Below are 16989 nucleotides of genomic sequence, written 5' to 3' on the forward strand. Positions count from 1 at the left end.
GCAGACAGAGAGGTGAGGCTTGACAATTTCTCCCCCCACAATGTTCAATCATGGGTTAGCCTGTGATTTCTTAGTTCCCTCTTGCCTGGCTCCTGACCTGGCCTCTTAAGACATGATGGATGAAAACAATCACACTGGATCATCAATCAGGCTTGGTACTGCAACAGGACAAAAACATTATTACCGGGTGACGCCAGGTGAAATAAATAAAACAAAATGGTTATTTCTGTCTTCTGCCACACCTTTCCCAAATCATTGTGGAGCAGGCCCAAGTGTTCACAGCAGGTTGGCATTTATTGCCCGAGACATCCACGAAGTCATAAGATCTGATTTCAAATATAAAGTTAACCACACTGCGTAATCCTAAGCTTAAATTCAGACCAAAAATTTAATTTTTCTTTATATTTCTACAATATAGCCCATTTTGACTTTGCAGATGGCCCATCTAGCAGAAATAGCTCAGTTCTGCCTCCAGGGCAAGATTTGAGACAATAAACGCCAACCTGCATGTTCACAAGGGAACACAATGTTAACTTTTGGAGAATCCTGCCAAATAGCACATTAAATACATTTGTGTTATTGTTATGACTTTCTATGAATGGTGGGTGGAGGAGTCAAGCGCAGAGAGCAGGTAGTTCCGTACCTGGATCATTTATTCCAATGACAGCGGAAAACCGGACATGCAAAACACAAGAGCGCATGAAACAGCCAGTATAAATAAACAGGACTAAAACTGTCTGGAAAAATAGAGACCACAATAATCAATCAACACCATAAAACAGAGAACAAGCCTGCACAATAACCAGCGGGCCTAGTGCCCTTAAATAGCTTACAAACAAAACTAAACTCAAAACAGGTGTAACCAATTAGACCCAACTAACAGAAACAAAAGGAAAGGGAATCGATGGCAGCTAGTAGGCCGGCGACGACGACCGCCGAGCGCCGCCCGAACAGGAAGAGGCACCATCTTCGGCGGGATTCGTGACAGTTGTACATTTCGTCTATCATACGCGCAGTAAGAGTTATCCCTTAACATCCGTTATCCTTGTCTGTCTTGAGATATCAGCTGTATTTCCTGTTAATTTCATATACTGTCAATTTATTCTGTTATAAATCTACAGACTATCAGTAACATTTCAACTATCTACTAACTCTATCCCTTATCCTAACTCTAACCTTAACCCTTACCTTAACCCCTATTCTAAAACGAACCATAACCTTAGCAAGCAGTTGCTTATCAACAGATAGTATGACCCTTCAGATGGAAAATCCGGACTATGCAACGTAAGTGTGACCAAATCTTTTTTTCACCAGAAGAGGGACGGATAGTCATGGATATTGTTGCTCATCCCTAAAAGATACCAGACTTTGTAACCTATGCACCACTAAAAACAGATTCTCACTCTGAAGATTGGCTTTTTTCAAAGGTCATCAGTTTGTGTTTCCGTGGCAGTCCTCTATAATATTCCACTATCACTGTTCTGAAGGCTAATTCTGTACTTAATGGACAGCTGTAGGACTCTCACAGTTCTGTCACTTAGGATTGGACTGCGATAAACCAGATGATGGATGGGGGTGTCAGTCAAATAGGAAAATAACCCCAGGATGCAGCTCTGCTCTGGACTGCTCAACAGTGAAACCAATCTCTAGAGTCAGGCCCAACAGCCACACTGCACAGAACACTAGCTACTTTAAGATCAAGTCCCAGGGCCCTGCAAGATTGCTCACGTTTTATTTGATTTAGGAATGTGTCAGTGCATTGATGGAAATTAAATGTGTGGCCACTCTTGATGCTCAGCTGAGGACACTTAAGTCTGTAGTTTACATGTGGATATAAAACATAACAAAAAAGAAATAGGCAAGCATGTAATTTAACAAAAATGAACTCAATCTGCATTTTAGTTGGGGATGAGATGCTGACTCATGAAAAGAGTCAGAGGTAATCCCTCAGTGAACACAATACTATAATTAAACATTTAACCTACAAAGCAACTTATTAAATAACCTCATGCTTGCAGATGCCACACACAAAAGCAGCAGTATATGTTCAAGTTTCCAATGCCAGTTAATCCCTAGCTAACCTGGAATTCAGAATGGACAGCCAATACATACTTTTCTTCGACTGCAGTTTCCTTGTTTCACGAATAAAAATAACAGATTATTATTTATAACCTATTACGATAGTGTACTCAGACAGCTGTTGAATATACACTATAATTGTAAATTATGGTATTAAAGTCAATCTCGTGATTTATGGGCTAATTCACATTTCTTTTGGAAAATACATAAAGCCAAAATAATTGAATGCAAGTCTCATCTTCTTATTGGTGACCTTTAGTAGTGGTTTCCTTGCAGTAATTTGACCATGAAGACCTGATTCACGTAGTTTCCCCGACAGTTGATGTTGAGATGTGTCTGCTACTTAAACTCTGTGAAGAATGTCTTCACTATTATTCTACAATGTATAAAATTGTACAAATAAAGAAAACCCCGGAGTGGGTACGTGTGTCCAAACTTTTGAATGGTAATTTTTTGTAAATAATGTATTTCTGTTTTTTTTCTGTTTTTTTCTAATACATTTGCAAAAATGTCTAAAAACCTGTTTTTGCTTTGTCATTATAGGGTATTGTTTTTAGATTGCTGAGGATTTTAAGAAAAGTCCATTTTAGAACAAGGCTGTAATGTAACAACATGCAGACAAAGTCTGAATACTTTCCGAAGGCACTGTATACAGCATGTAGGGGTAAAGTGACTCGGCAACAGGATAGATAATAGACAGTCGCTGCAGCATATGTGGTCTGCATGTGTGTTTGTGTGTGTGTGTGTGTGTGTGTGTGTTTGTGTGTGGCATCGGAATGCATATGTGCACGTGTTATGTATGTGTGGGCGTATGTAGTATGTGTGAATCTGTGGATAGAGTCCAGTGTGTCTGCACAGAGTCAGTGAAGGGGGGATAGCGCAAAAATGTGTGTGTCGGGTTAGTCAGTGTAAGTATGTGTGAGTGTGTGGGTAGAGTCCAGTGTGCAAGTCAGAGCAAAATTGTTTTTCTGTCTTAAAGGGGCCAATATGTATTTTGACACAGGCTTGAATAAGCTATGTAGCCAATAGGCAGAAGTTAGCATAATTTGTCTGATTCACTGAAATAACGGTATGGGAATAATAATGCATTTTATTTAGCGTCAAACAACACCATTTTAGTCACCGCCTTGTCTGATGGACAAGTGGATAAAAAGTTTAATGTCAAGTCCTGCATGTTTTTTTGCAAAAGTCTCATGGAATGTAGGCCGACATTGAACACCACACATTGGCTGCTACTGTAGGCTGAATGATAGAACAGCTAATGTATGGTTAAAATGTTGTGGGATGCTTTCTCTCCATTGTTTTAGATGGTAGGCCAGTCTGGTAGGCCTACATTATGATCAAATAGCCACAGTAGCCTACTTGTCCACTGTTGTAACTGTAACTTAGAGGTTACAGCCTCAGTGTTCACAGTAAACGCATGCCAGAAGTTGCACAGAATTTTCACAATGTTCAAGTTTACACTCAGCAGACCTGAAATTTGCTCAGTGCTGAAAAATACGAGAGGTAGCATTGGTTGGGAGCATTGCAGTTGCAGTACCAAGCGGTGATGCAGTCAGTCAAGATGACCTCATTGGTGCAGCTGTAGAAGGACCTCGGCGTTACTCTGGACCCTGATCTCTCTTTTGAAGAACATATCAAGACTGTTTCAAGGACAGCTTTTTACATCTACGTAACATTGCAAAAATCATAAACTTTCTGTCCAAAAATTATGCAGAAAAATGAATCCATGCTTTTGTCACTTCCAGGTTAGACTACTGCAATGCTCTACTTTCCGGCTACCCGGATAAAGCACTAAATAAACTTCAGTTAGTGCTAAATACGGCTGCTAGAATCCTGACTAGAACCAAAAAATGTGATCATATTACTCCAGTGGTAGCCTCCCTACACTGGCTTCCTGTCAAGGCAAGGGCTGATTTCAAGGTGTTACTGCTAACCTAAAAAGCATTACATGGACTTGCTCCTACCTATCTCTCTGATTTGGTCCTGCCGTACATACCTACACGTAGACTACAGTCACAAGACGCAGGTCTCCTAATTGTCCCTATAATTTCGAAGCAAACAGCTGGAGGCAGGGCTTTCTCCTATAGAGCTCCATTTTTATGTAATGGTCTGCCTAACAATGTGAGAGACGCAAACTCGGTCTCAACCTTTAAGTCTTTACTGAAGACTCATCTCTTCAGTGGGTCATATGATTGAGTGTAGTCTCGCCCAGGATTGTGAAGGTGAACGGAAAGGCTCTGGACCAACGAACCGCCCTTGCTGTCTCTGCCTGGCCGGTTCCCCTCTTTCCACTGGGATTCTCTGCCTCTAACCCTATTACAGGGGCTGAGTCACTGGCTTAGTAGGGCTCTTTCATACCGTCCCTAGGAGGGGTACGTCACTTGAGTGGGTTGAGTCACTGATGTGATCTTCCTGTCTGGGTTGGCACCCCCCCTTGGGTTGTGCCGTGGCGGAGATCTTTGTGGGCTATACTCGGCCTTGTCTCGGGATGGTAAGTTGCTGGTTGAAGATATCCCTCTAGTGGTGTGGGGGCTGTGCTTTGGCAAAGTGGGTGGGGTTATATCCTTTCTGTTTGGCCCTGTCCAGGGGTGTCATCGGATGGGGCCACAGTATCTCCTGACCCCTCCTGCCTCAGCCTCCTGTATTTATGCTGCAGTAGTTTATGTGTCGGGGGCTAGGGTCAGTTTGTTATATCTGGAGTACTTCTCCTGTCCTATCCGGTGTCCTGTGTGAATTTAAGTATGCTCTCTCTAATTCTCTCTTTCTCTCTTTCTTTCTCTCTCTCGGAGGACCTGAGCCCTAGGACCATGCCTCAGGACTACCGGGCATGATGACTCTTTGCTGTCCCCAGTCCACCTGCTCCAGTTTCAACTGTTCTGCCTGTGATTATTATTATTTGATCATGCTGGTCATTTATGAACATTTGAACATCTTGGCCATATTCTGTTATAATCTCTACCCGGCACAGCCAGAAGAGGACTGGCCACCCCACATATCCTGGTTCCTCTCTAGGTTTCTTCCTAGGTTTTGGCCTTTCTAGGGAGTTTTTCCAAGCCACCGTGCTTCTACACCTGGATTTCTTGCTGTTTGGGGTTTTAGGCTGGGTTTCTGTACAGCACTTTGAGATATCAGCTGATGTACGAAGGGCTATATAAATACATTTGATTTGTTTTGATTTGGAACTTTTTGAGGATCTGAGGGCCCACTCCAAATATTTTCATGATTGTTGACCTCTTCAAGGAATACCTAGGGGTGTAAGGGTTAATCCTTCCATTTCCCCAAAAAAGATTTAGATGCTGGCGTTCCACGATGTCAGTTCTTTTGTCTTTCTGACATTGAGCTCTTTTGTCTTTCTGACATTGAGGGAGAGGTTGTTGTACTGGCACCACATTGCCAGGTTTCTGGCCTGCTCCCTACAGGCTGTCTCATCGCATTCAGTGATCACTGCTACCACTGCTGTGTCATCAGCAAATGTGATGATGGTGTTAGAGTCGTGCTCGGCCACGCAGTTATGGGTGAACAGGGAGTAGAGGAGGTGACTAAGCACACACCCCTGAGAGGCCCCTGAGCTTATGGTCAACATGAAGGATGTGTTGTTGCCTACTCTCACCGCCTGGGGGTGGCATGTCAGGAAGTCCAGGAACCAGTTGCAGAGGGAGTTGTTCCGTCCCAGGGGACTATGGTGTTGAACGCTGAGCTGTAGTCAATGAACAGCATACATAGGTATTCCTTTTGTCCAGATGGGTGAGGGCAGTGTGAAGTGCAATAAAGATTGTGTCATCTGTTGATCTGTTACTGCATACTTGGAATGTGTCTGAAGTGGTGATGGTGAAATAAGTGGGTGGATAATCAGCGATGGGTGTAACATCAGTGCTCTGTGATTTGTTTGACGGTTTTGATTGAGCGGTGTTGTTTCCAATTTCTTACCATGGAACTACCGCGAGAGTTTGGCGTTTTGAAGCCTGATGAGTCTGAGTCGTATTTGAGTGTTAGTTTTCACAAATAATTTCAAAAGCTGTTAAGGATGTCGAGAATCTAAGCAGCTTTTCGCAGCTTTTTGTTAAAAATCGCGCAACATTTCAGCGCCCTGCTGCTCATGCCAGGAATATAGTATATGCATATGATTAGTATGTGTGGATAGAAAACACTCATACGTTTATAAAACTGGTTAAATCACTGCTGTGACTATAACAGAACGTGCGTTTCATCGAAAAGTGCAAGAAAATCTGATCACTGCCCTAACAAGTTAATAAAATTGAAGGTTGTTTATTTTTATTAAAAGCACTGATGGGTGTAATGTTGCTTGTATGCGTTGTATACGGTACGTGTGCTTACTGTGACTGTCACCCTGATATTGGCCACACTAGGCGAGCTCGCACGTTGTTGTGGGACAGCAGTGCTTGGCAACCGGGAATGAATGACTCTGTGTTCCAGTGTTGTTCCCGCTGCCATTCATGCTCTACCCATTAAGTAGACTGTGTCAAGGTGACATCTAGATGGTTATCATGTTAGTTATTTATTGTGTATACTACTTGAACTAAAATCATGGAAGGGAAAAAAAATGGCCATGTTAGCTATTGCCGGTGATATAGCTACAGAGTGGGAAGCACCTCAGGTCGGCAAGAACCTTGACACAACGGCAGCACACTGGCAGCGAAGTTAGCTTCCGCAGGTGACACCGTGATACAGCTGCCTATTGGGAAGCAACTCAGCTCGGCAATCCTTTGTACCTGGAAATGCTTTGGAATTGCTTTATATGTATTTTGGGGGGTTTTCCATTGGATCAATGCTGCCTTCATAAGTGGGAAACTGAAAATATTACTTGTAAACTGGGAGCAACGAGTTGTGAGTTCCCGTGCTTTGAACTCGTTGGGAACGCTAATTGGCTAATGGCAAACAAGCTGCATCAACCATAAACTAAAATTACAGCTTTCATGCTTTTAAACATATTACAGTGCTGACTTAATATATTATTTTTCCTAAATTATGTTTTGTTGTTGTTAGTTTGTGACGTGGGAGAAGTCGGATCTGAGAGATGACAGACATGTTTCCCATGAGTAATTACCAGTTGGAGGGGCGTTGAAGTGGATTTTCCCCAGTGGTATGCTGGTATTTACGAATTTACAAGATGTACCGTATGAACACAGCAAGTCCTTGGATTTGGACTTCCTTTCAAAGACTCAAAAACTCAGACCAGGAGTTCTAAAAGGAGATGTTTATTTATTTACATTGTGGTTTTGTCCTTTGGACTGTTGTCTCCGAATGGACTATTCGTTTGTTGTTAATTACATCATTATTTGGTTGCTGTGTTTGTTATGATGTTGTAATGATTTCTTATGATTTTACTCTCAATACACTGACCAAGTTATTTCTGACAAGTTTGTGTGTTGTATTCAAGTTTGTTACAGTTCCATTTAAATGGTCAACTGCGTAACAGCATGGTTTAGAATCCACAGAATGGTCAACCATAATATGGCAGCATTGTGTAGAACCCTCGAAATGGTCAACCATGTGATGGTGTTGTGGAAAATCCCCGGAAAGGTCAACCATGTGATAATGTTATGTAGAACCCTCGGAATGGTCAAACACGTGACACTACTGTTGTGTAGGATGCTCAGAATAGTCAAACCATGTGACTCTGTGTGTTGTGTAGAATCCTGGGTGTTTGTCTTGTTTACTGACTGGGTGAAGGACATGTTTCTCATGAAGTACAAAGAGTTCCTTTAATTAACCGTGGAGCTGGCGAGAATCTCTGTATTGACTGGGCCATGTTCATTAACATGAAGTCCCGATGGGGATAATTGGAATAGAAGTAAATTAGAACATTAACAACAATGTTGATCTGATCTCTGTCACATACACTTCACAGAGAGGAAGGTGGCCGAGGCCAGGTTGCAAAGGTAAATTGTTGTGCTGTGTTGAATCCCAATGATTTTGAACCGGTTTGAGTTAGGGCTCCCTGATGTTTCTCAAACCAAAATATATGTAGATACAAACAGAGTGCCTCATTTTCAACTATGTAATGCTCACTCTCTTAAACTGGGCTTCCCGTTTTCATTTTCATAGTGTCCCCTTGAAATGATCAATATTTCAGAGAGAATAACTTGACAGTATGCTCGTTCTGAAGAAGAAAAATGTCAAATACAACTTGCTAAGATGGGGGAAAAAGGGAAACTAATGTAAGGAGTAATTGTGCAACTGACTGAAATATATTGCCAACTGTGAAACTAGGGCATTAGTTGTGCCAGCTTCACAGCTTTAGAAACTTAGCTTTGATGAAAGTTTTAGATCAATTGGTTTGTTTTTGGAAATGTGCTAGCTATGTTAATACCACCCAATTATGCAAGAAGTATACAAGTGCAATTCTATCTAACAGAATGTTTGGATTTGATTAAACTCACAAAGACCACTAGCTATTTCAGTGAGGAATGACAGTGTTATAACATTAATCCAATAGCCGTAACAAATTTAACTGGAGAAGAACTGTTGTTATCCATTCACTATGACTTTATCCATTCGCTATGATCAAATCAAATCAAATTGTATTAGTCACATGCGCCAAATACAACAGATGTAGACCTTTACAGTGAAATGCTTACATACGAGCCCCAACCATCAACGCCGTTTTTAAAAAATACAGTTGGGAGGGAAATGCAAATAGTAGCCAGACTAATTATAGTAGCATTCATAGCAGCTCTCCAGAGGTCTATCCTAGAACTAGATCTACACAGAGTTTTCTAAAGCTATCCAGCTTAAGCTAACTTTACATTTCACATCCATACTAGACAGTGGATATTGTTAGTCTGCCTGCCGCTAACTCTAGCAGGCTTGTAACAGTGCGTACATGTCGCACATGGCTAGTGGAACGCCAAACTCTTCATTGAGACAATGCTGGAACATCAATCCATGGGCGAGTCAGTGACACGTTTTCATTTGTGACAAAATAAAAATGAAAGAAAAGTTATCTTGCAAATTCAGCAGGCTATGGTGTGAAGTAGGCTTTTAGAAGTGCAGTCTTCATTTTTTATCGTTAATGCCGTCTGTGCTGTGCTTTGATGTGCTTATCAATGCACAACCACCTTTTTTCACACTCCTATCGATATTTTGTTTTAAATAAGTCATACAAACATGTTACATGTCATGTAAAATACATTCTGTCATTATTAAATAAAATATTTAATCGGGGGACAATGACACAATCTTTGCAAGAGAGAGGGAATCAGATTTCATTGTTGGTCCTCAACTCTCGGCTCAGTCTTTTAATTCACTGTAAGTGGAGTTCAGTGGCGACTGGTGGGAGGAGCTATAGGAGGACAGGCTCATTGTAATGGCTGGGACGGAATACATGGAATGGTATCGAACACATCAAACATATGGAAACCACATGTTTGACTCCATTTAATTTATTCCATTCAAGCCATGACAATGAGCCCATCCTCCTGTAGCTCCTCCCACCAGCCTCCACTGGGGGAGTTAACCCTGAGTTAGTCTGCCCCGGAGCAGATTAGTTCTGAAGGATTAGTTACCCAAAAAATGTTCCTAGCTAAAAGGTGAGTCACTTTCTTATGACCGATTATTCTGAGTGGAACTCAGAATTGACCGCAGTTACCTTGCTAACTCCTCAAACCTGCCCTCTGCAGAGCCGTTGTCAATTTATTTCCCCTTTACTGAGGACATGGACATGCTGATTTGGGTGGGGGAAGGCCCTTTGGGAAGGTAGAAAATGGGATAATCGGTCCCTGGGTCACTATTACAAACAGGGGGCTCATCACAGTTGGAGTAGGCAGTCGGGTACTCTTTCACCCTCTGTCCTCACTTCTGCTCCATTTCCTGGATGATTTTATGCACTCCCAGCAGCACAGTGGAATGACCCAATAGTAAATGACAGCTTTTAGCCTCCTCTGACGCCACATGAGGGGTGATATGAAACATCTCCCATTAGCTTGTTGAGGAGAGGTGCCAAGACCACCCCCAAATCCCCCCTGTCTGTAGTTACAGCAAAGGATGTTAACAAATAACAGGATAAGCCCCCTCTTGCCGGACAGACTTAGCGTCTTGGCAACTTGAAGGAGGAACATGCATGGTAGTTGAAACCACACAGAGTATGATGGTTGTGCATTTAGCTGAGTATATATGGATGCTTGTCAAATCTATGTATGGCCTCCGGATTGCCCTCGTGGCTATGAGTGGTATGATACTGTTGAGGGGATTGAGTGAGAGCCGACTGGTTGTGCCAGGACAGGATCCTCCAGAGTGAGCTGTACAAGCCCCAAACGTCTCTTTTGACTGAAAGGTCAGGTTGTGTCGTGGGCTGGTTCATCGAGGCTAGAAAGACAGGGAAACTTGAGATGCTTCCTGTTGGGGCTTGGCGCAGAGAGCTGGTCTCTGCAGTGAGAGGAGTAGGGAGCATCAGGTGATTTGTGGGGATGGCTGGCTGAACAGATCTGCCCCTGGGGAGAATCAACCGGATGACTCGGGAGAGAGGCAGCGGAGAGCAGCTGACATGTCAAAACATTTGACACACAACATCCGTTCAAAAGCAAAGGGGTGGGATTCACTTTTGAAAAAAACTATTAAGGTCAACCTGGTAGTCAAAGAAAGAGAGGGATAGAGAGAGACATTCCTATGTTGCTCAAGACAGATTCATGATTGTCAACTTGTCTTCTGTTGTCCTGTTCTAATGCCCATGGATCATGCTGGACCCAGACACCACATGATTAGCAAAAACATGCAGCACCATGTGATTAGCATGGAGGAGATATCCCAAGGACATCAGCCATTTCTGAGACTCTAATGCAGTCCTAGACACCTGCATATCCAACGTAACCAGACACACTCCTTACACTCTGCAGCTAAATCAATTAACAAGGTAATCTATAATTTAGGAGTATTGATTTGCAGCAGCAGCTGTGCTAATTGCCAGAGGACTCGTCTTGCATTGTGTGAGAAAAGCATCCCATGTCATTGCAATCACAATGCAAATGAAGGCTCCTTGTCTTTTTCCATTGAGGATAGAGTAGGATATCTGAAGGACACCTTTAAACCAGTCATTTTTCCTTGACTTTCTGTTCAATTGTGTCAGTCAATCTTATACAGAACTGTTAATCAACCTTCACTCATGGCATTCAGTACCATGTCTACAATTTTGAATATTTAAACAAATGAAAAAAAAACAAGTCCATAAAAGTACAGGAACAAAAACGTTGTGCCTTGAACTACAATTGAACGTGCGATAACAGAGCTTTTGAACTTGCCTCTGTAGTCCAAACATATTGATTACAATCAACCTTCACTAAAGTTATCAAACCCCCTGATGAGTGACTGAGAGTGCTCGTTCAGAGATTGCCTCCATTTGGTGAACTGCAAAGATTTGGGATTACATTGTTCCCCAAACCACAGAATGATTCATATGGCCGTTCAATGCCTTTCATTTTATCGACATTGAATCTACGCTTTGCAATAGAAATGAAAGGATTTAAAAGAGGTGTGGTGTTGCAGTATTGGTGTATAAATTGGTTTTGTCTTGGGACAGACACTGCAAGTTCACACGTTACGGTGCAATGCGGATTACTGATCAAAATTGCAATGTGTCAATGTTATTACATCTGTCCCTACTCAAATGAATGATGATAATAATTTTTTTTAAATAATAATAACAGGGTTGATACAGTATGTTGGATTTAGTTCTTTGGGATAGTAAATTAGAAAAGGGACTATAACTTTCATTCTGGCAGTATCGATATCTACAGTTGAAGTCGGAAGTTTAAATATACTTAGATTGGAGTCATTAAAACTTGTTTTTCAACCACTCCACAAATTTCTTGTTCATAAGCTATAATTTTGGCATGTCGGTTAGGACATCTAAATTGTGCATAACACAAGTAATTTTTCCAACAATTGTTTACAGACATATTTTTTCCCTTATAATTCACTGTATCACAATTCCAGTGGGTCAGAAGTTTACATACACTAAGTTGACTGTGCCTTTAAACAGCTTGGAATATTCCAGAAAATGATGTCATGGCTTTAGAAGCTTCTGATGATAGGCTAATTGACATCATTTGAGTCAATTGGTGGTGTACCAGTGGATGTATTTCAAGGCCTACCTTCAAACTCAGTGCCTCTCTGCTTGACATCATGGGAAAATCAAAAGAAATCAGCCAAGACCTCAGAAAAAAGACGTAGACCTCCACAAGTCTGGTTCATCCTTGGGAGCAATTTCCAAACGCCTGAAGGTAACACGTTCATCTGTACAAACAATAGTGCGCAAGTATAAACACCATGGGACCACGCAGCCATCATACCGCTCAGGAAGGAGACGCGTTCTGTCTCCTAGAGATGAACGTATTTTGGTGAGAAAAGTGCAAAACAACCCCAGAACAACAGCAAAGGACCTTGTGAAGATGCTGGAGGAAACAGGTACAAAAGTATCTACATCCACAGTAAAAAAAAGTCCTATATCAAAATAACCTGAAAGGTCGCTCAGCAAGGAAGAAGCCACTGCTCCAAAACTGCCATAAAAAAGCCAGACTACGGTTTGCAACTGCACATGGGAACAAAGATTGTACTTTTTGGAGAAATTTCCTCTGGTCTGATGAAACAAAAATAGAACTGTTTGGCCATAATAATATACCCTGATGAAGACAGCTTGGCTGTCGAAACGTTGGTACTTAAATAGTGTGCGGCTCTCTTTTATTTTCAAATATTCTACTCCGCCAGCCAACACCTCGTCTTAATAGGTATGCGTTTCTTTTTCTTCTTGGCCATAATGACCACCATCATGTTTGGAGGAAAAAGGAGGAGGCTTGCAAGCCGAAGAACACCATCCCAACTGTGAAGCAAGGGGATGGTAGCATCATGTTGTGGGGGTGCTTTGCTGCAGGAGGGACTGGTGCACTTCACAAAATAGATTTCATCAAGAGGAAGGAAAATTATGTGGATATATTGAAGCAACATCTCAAGACATGAGTCAGAAAGCTTTGTCGCAAATGGGTCTTTCAAATGGACAATGACCCCAAGCATGCTTCCAAAGTTGTGGCAAAATGGCCTAAGGACAACAACGTCAAGGTATTGGAGTGGCCATCACAAAGCCCTGAACTTAATCCTATAGAAAATATGTGGGCAGAACTGAAAAAACGTGTGCGAGCAAGGAGGCCTACAAACCTGGCTCAGTTATACCAGCTCTGTCAGGAGGAATGGGACAAAATGTACCCAACTTATTGTATTAAGCTTGTAGAAGGCTACCCAAAACGTTTGACCCAAGTTAAATAATTTAAAGGCAATGCTACCAAATACTAATTGAGTGTATGTAAACTTCTGACCCACTGGGAATGTGATGAAATAAATAAAAGCTGAAATAAATCATTCTCGCTACTATTACTGTGACAATTCACATTCTTAAAAAAGGGTGGTGATCCTAACTGGCCTAAGACATGGATTTTTTTACTCGGATTAAATGTCAGGAATAGTGAAAAACTGAGTTTAAATGTTTTTGGCTTAGGTATATGTCAACTTCCAACTTCAACTGTATGTATTGATGTTTTGAACTCACACATAAGTACCACGCCATTGTCCATCTACAGTAATCATTCCAATTTATGGAGTTCTACTACCATTGACACAAACGTATTGACATATATAATCAATTAAAGGTGAATCTTACAATAAATCAAGGAAGAGAGGTTCTTGTCATCAATAAAGCAGACACTGTAGCACTATATGCAAGTGATGCCTCGATGTGAAACAAATATAGACTTTTAAATACACTGTGAATTAATGCTTTTTACGGGCAGTTCTGGGCTTAAAGTGTTGGTCATGACATGTCTTATTTATATGTTCTGCCTAGAGCTGTTTATTGATTTTGAAGTCTTTACATTGATGGTGAACTATCTCTGAGAGTTTTCAAGATTGAACTACAAAAAGACATTGTGAAGTTTTGACATCTTGAAACCCTTGAGTTGTAAGCCTTTTAAGTTATAAGCCTTTGAAGCTTACAGAAACGCATAAAGGATTTGGCACTGCAATCTCACTTTGGTTATAAATCATTCAAAATCAAGACAGGCATTCATTAAGGCCACTTTGAGAGGCTAATGGAAATTTTAGCTTTGCCTCAATAGTTTCATTGCATACAAAAGTATTAGCATAATGAAAAATGTATGGAGAAAATGATGGAGGCCAGCTGTAAGGTTGTAGAGAAATACCTGACCTGTATACTGTAGCCACGGAAGTCAAAGTTAAGACTCGAAATGTATGAATTTACTCCAGGAAATCCATATGCTACATTGTTTTTAGATAGTAGACTACTTCTTATGGTAGATTATCGCATGCACCTCAAAACAATGACTGTGACATTATCATAACAATACTTGCTGAGAGAATGATGGTATACTTCTGATGATTAAAAAAAAGAGAAATTATTTAACCTTTATTTTACTAGGTAAGTCAAGGAACATTTTTATTTATTTACGATGACAGCCTACCAAGAGGCAAAAGGCCTACTGCTGGGATGGGGGCTGGGATAAAACAAAACAAAAAGTTGGACAAAACACACACAACACTACATGAAGCATTAATTCCAAAACAATTATATAGTACGTGTTCCTGTGTGTCCATAAAATGTAGCTCATTGCTTTGTGAATAATAATTACTATTCTTTACAGAATTTACCAATTATTTGCAAATATTCATGAACTATTCACCAACCATTGCAAGCTTATAAACAATTAATATCACTAATGCATGCAATTTTACAGCACAGAATATAATCACGCGCTTTTTTTTTGAGGATTGGTAATTGGCAGCATTCACAGTCTCAACAGATTGCTGCGCCATAATTTTTCATGACCTTACATTCTTAATTATGCTGGTTGCTGCAGGTTCTTTGTACTCAAAGATCCCTGTCTATCAGTCTGGCCAATGCATTAACCAAATATCATCCTTATCTGCATGGAAGCACCTAATTATCAAAATTCTACATCAGTGTTTGACGTCTACAAACGATCTCTCCTTTTGCAGTTTGTAAGACAACTGACGCATTATTTTATCTTCTGAACTCAATCATATCATGGTACTGTATCTTGTTAATCATACTGGAGTGCATGATATTAGAATCATAAAAACTCTTTGGGCACAATGTGATTAAGATGGAAAAGTCAAGATTGGTTCGATTTTTCCTATACCTCTGCTGGCTGTCCATCAAACCACAGCATTCGTTGCAGTGAGATCAGATAACTATATGGGGGAGAGAGAGCCTGCCAATCAAATTACACCAGAGATAGCGCTGTGTTGTGCTGTGTAGAGGCAGGATCACTCCACCAATATGTCTTGAAAATGAATGGAAGATTCTAGTGGTACAACATAAAAACCCATCCATCCACACCAACACAATAGTCCCTGAAAGCTCTGCTCCACAGGTATGGGTTTACCTCCACGACACAGACGTTTGTGAACGAGATGATGGAATAGAAGGATATGTGATGTGAGAAGTGGGTGGTTGGAACATCTTGACAATTTTTGTGTTAATATCGATAGTAGTTAAAGGCCCAGGGTAGTCAAAAATGTGATTTTTCCTGTTTAATTTTAATCCACACAATGACGTCGAAATAACACAGAAATTGTGCAAATTATGATAATGACCCTTTTCTGTAAGAGCTGTTTGGGTGAGATGGGAGTTTTTGGCCAATGCATGACGTCACATGGCGATCTGATTATAAGGGATTAACTACCATTCATCTTGTATTTGCACAATCATCTGGTATTTATTTTGTAACTTTCTCTTTAGGGGGTAGATCAGCTTTAATATTGCAATTAGATTGTTGCTTCCATCAATGTAATTGTCTGCATTCCAATCCTCCATGTATATTTTTTTGTAAATATACTGTGTAAATATATATATATATACCTTGCCACTGTGAGTAATGCTAAGACAACCCAAAAGTCTGTATGTGGTAATTGACATTGGGGTTGGTAAGGGCTTCCTCAATGTGAGTCTAGAGAGGGATCATTAGAGGCAGGAAACAGAGGTTCCAGGAAGCCTATTATGAGACAACACCTCCAGGACTGACAGTTAAGCAACATTTTACCCGCTAGCATAGCCCAAAAATGTTGCTACACCTCCTATGAAACCTGGTCCCTAATGTGTTCTCCTACACAAGATCATCGTCACATAATGATGCCAAATATAACTGTGTTATGTTACCAATTAGGTGAATGTTGTTGCTTCCCACATAATAAGATACCCCACAGACTGAGGTACTAATGGTGGTACTAATGTTGGTACTATGCTGAGCTGCTGAGGAGGCACCCAGTCATTAAAATTGCACTCTTCCTGAGAGGAATTGCCAGGATACCCAGTCTAAAATGTTCAGGAATAATTTACTGCCCATCTGCCCCTGCTCTCAACTAACCAACTAGCTAATGTAATACTTTTCACTTGAATTGTCCATTTACTGCCAATGGCACAAACTAGAATATCATGTAGGGAATAAAACGAGGGCAGGATAGGACCTTATAAGGACCTTATAAAGGTAAAGAGAGATTGGTATATAGTAATATATAGACTGGAACTAGATGGGGGTTCATGGAAGTTTCCCAAGAGATGTCTAATATAAAGATCAAACACATCTCATTGTCTAGTGTGACACAGTAGCACTGGGCTGAACCTCGACAAGGAATCTGGAGTGTTGCTCAACCAGCCATGACAGATCGCCATTTCATAGGAAAATACAGTAATTAGCCAAGTTAAGTGATACTGTAAATACATTGACAGTGTGTCCTACTAAGTGTAACTGTTTGGGGCTTGCTCCACTATACTGTTTGTAGGTAAATGCACAGTGGACATTATTTTGTAAATTGTCAAGGGGGCATTCACAGATGTAAATACAATGTGTGACTTGACTGAAATGGCAC

The 16989-nt window shown here is 40.9% G+C and overlaps 1 protein-coding gene across 1 annotated transcript in view; it reads left to right on the forward strand.

Annotated features, from left to right (window-relative positions):
- Window positions 1-16989, forward strand: part of LOC127915103 (uncharacterized) — a 407393-nt gene that overhangs the window by 261830 nt on the left and 128574 nt on the right. The gene's annotated exons all lie outside the window — the stretch shown is intronic.

Source organism: Oncorhynchus keta, chromosome 34, assembly GCF_023373465.1.
Source record: "Oncorhynchus keta strain PuntledgeMale-10-30-2019 chromosome 34, Oket_V2, whole genome shotgun sequence".
NCBI lineage: Eukaryota > Metazoa > Chordata > Actinopteri > Salmoniformes > Salmonidae > Oncorhynchus > Oncorhynchus keta.